Here is a 2,633-nt window from a genome sequence, read left to right as displayed (position 1 = left end):
AGTAGTCAGTAAATGTAAAAAGGTTATGTCGCCTTGTATTTCCCGCGAGGGAGGTACGGCATGTGACGCTCCGACTAAATTAGGATTTCCGCTGCTAATTAAAGATAATTAACCTAATTAATGGTGTTTAGAAGTCGGGGCGTTACAAAAAGTCTAGACTAAACTAAAGTACTTGTTATTTTTTTTAGTGTGATAAAGACTTCAGCAACTTCCGATCTATTTCTCCACAATCAAAATGCAGTCGTCTCTATCTCTTCAATCATCTTCCCCAATCACAACCAGATCAAATCTCACCTTCGATTTCCCATCAGTTTCAGCTAGACCTCTCAATCTCAATGTCAATGTTGTCCCCTGCAATAATTTAGATAAGAAAACTAAATAAATAATAACATCATAAATAATATATTTAATTAACTCTACAGAAGAAGGAAAAAATATGTACCATTGGTCTTCTATTTTGATAGAATCTCCAACTTCATTCACAACCATACCAACGACATCTAAAAAGAGAAAAAAAACAACAAAGGAAAAAAAGACAAAGTATTTGGCAAAATTGTTTCACAATAACTCAAATAAACTTTAGTACGGAATAAATAACAAAATCATACATACCAGGAAGTGAGTAGTTTTTAACAAACTTATTCAAGTGTACTGTAATTGTACACAATCAAATCGATGCATTGGAATCTTATCTATATTCCCAACGGCCCTAATAACGGTATTTTGAAAAAATTGTATCATTATCTTGTTGTCGCCAACAATACGGTATTGTTCCTTATTAGGTTGGACCGAAAAATATCTGATTGTATAGATTTGTCCCTCAGTTAATTTTGGACGGAAGTGCCGGACAAAATTGGATTTAATAGAGGCATGCACATAATCACCCTGCAGTTAAATTATAACAGTTAATTTAAAAAGTGTGTTGTAAAATCATAAAGTAAATATTAGAAGAATTATATACCTCTTCGTCGGTGAGGACCATGTCCAAACTAATTAAACTATTTTGTTTGCGGAAGTTCACCACATCAATCAAGCGCGAAACACGAACTTTAATTTTCCAGTCGTTCCTACTGGAATTTAAATCATGGATCAAAGAAGTAGTCATTCATAACCAAACTTAAAAGTGAAAGATGTGATTGTGTATGATTTATGAATTGAACAATACGACCAATTTATAGGATTTCATCAATTATAAATTTGAATATGATTAGAACTTCCAATTTATATCTTAAAGAATTGTAGTGTATTAGTATACGTTTATCTACGTTTATCTTAAACGTTTAGGTTATATCTAAGGTTTTTTTTTTTTTTTTTAAAATTATTAAAACTTACATATATATTGAGTAGGATTATTAGGACTTTTTGTGTTTTGGACTCTTCCCATCAAACGTTTATCTACGTTTATCTAATACTAAGGTTTTTTTTGTTTGTTTTTTTTTTATAATCAAAACTTAGATTGAGTAGGATTATTAGGACTTTTTGTTTTTTGGACTCTTCCCATCAAACGTTTATGTACGTTTATCAAATACGTTTAACGTTTTTTTTTAAAAAAAAAATTAAAACTTAGATATATATCCACGTGGCATCTACTTAATTATATACGTGGCACTTGAATTTTTTAATTCAAAAATAAATAAGAAATCTTCTTTTTCATTGGCCGAGAGCATTACTAATCCTACGTGGCGCTCTAATATCTCAGCAAAAGTGCCTCCTTTATATATGTATATTAGATTTAGGTTTCTATGAGAACCACCTTAAGGTGAGAACCATCTTAATGTGAGAACCACAATTATAGCCGTTTGATTACGCGAAATTAACGGATGAGATTATTTCATCCAACCCAATCCCTCCCAAGTTAAAAAAAACGCAGGTACCTTTTCCTTCTCTCTCATCCAGTTCCTCCAGTTTCCACGGGTGTCACCACGGGAGGAGTATCGGTCCCCACCGCCGCCGTAACCTCCACCTCCGTAGCCACCCTCACGACGGCCACCACCATAGCCACCTTCACCTCAATATCCTCCACCACCTCCGTACCCACCACGAATGTATCCTCCTTCACGGCGATCGCCGTTGCCGTTTAGCCTCCACCCCCACCTCCGCCGCAGTATCCACCTCCACCACCACCTCTGCCGCTGCGAGATTGTGCCTCGTTGACGGTAACTATCACACTTATCTCAATAGTCAGAAAAGGCATGGGGTTTGTGGAACTTGGGGGTAATTTCTTGACAATCTTAATTTGGAGACGATCAATTGGCCGAGAAAATGGCAGTTGCTGGTCGATTTAATAGTCAGAGAATAAGGATCCTACCTGAATTGGGCAATTGATTGAACACCATCATTGGTAAGGATGCTAATATGCTATGGAGGAAAAGGTTTTGATCTGTTGTGAGAAGGGGATTTTGATGCACATGAGGTGTTTGATAAAACGTTCAGCTGAAGAAGAACCTTCCCAGTTCATCTTTAAAGCTGTACACTTATTTTTAAGTGAATATTAATAATTTTAAAACTAAATGTGCATATAATGTTTACTAAATATGCATATCATTTCATAAACGTAATGTAAAAAAATTATATTCATCTCGATAAAAAAGAGGCACATATAGTTGGAATATTATGCATATTTAGTTCAAAAA

The 2,633-nt window shown here is 34.8% G+C and overlaps 1 long non-coding RNA gene across 2 annotated transcripts; it reads right to left on the bottom strand.

Moving 5' to 3' along the window:
• Positions 1-2,633, bottom strand: LOC110776745 (uncharacterized). 2 transcript variants are annotated; one of them, XR_008924469.1, is made up of 5 exons: positions 1,875-2,633; positions 962-1,070; positions 613-885; positions 443-500; positions 1-351 (listed from the first exon to the last, which is right to left on the bottom strand). It is a non-coding gene; the product is annotated as an uncharacterized lncRNA (long non-coding RNA). The 2 variants fall into 2 exon arrangements; XR_002530243.2 differs by having other exon boundaries at positions 443-885.

The sequence above is a fragment of the Spinacia oleracea genome, chromosome 6 (assembly GCF_020520425.1).
Source record: "Spinacia oleracea cultivar Varoflay chromosome 6, BTI_SOV_V1, whole genome shotgun sequence".
In the NCBI taxonomy this organism is placed as follows: Eukaryota; Viridiplantae; Streptophyta; class Magnoliopsida; order Caryophyllales; family Amaranthaceae; genus Spinacia; species Spinacia oleracea.
Note: the sequence above shows the minus strand (reverse complement) of the source record. Positions and strands in the feature narration are given on the sequence as shown.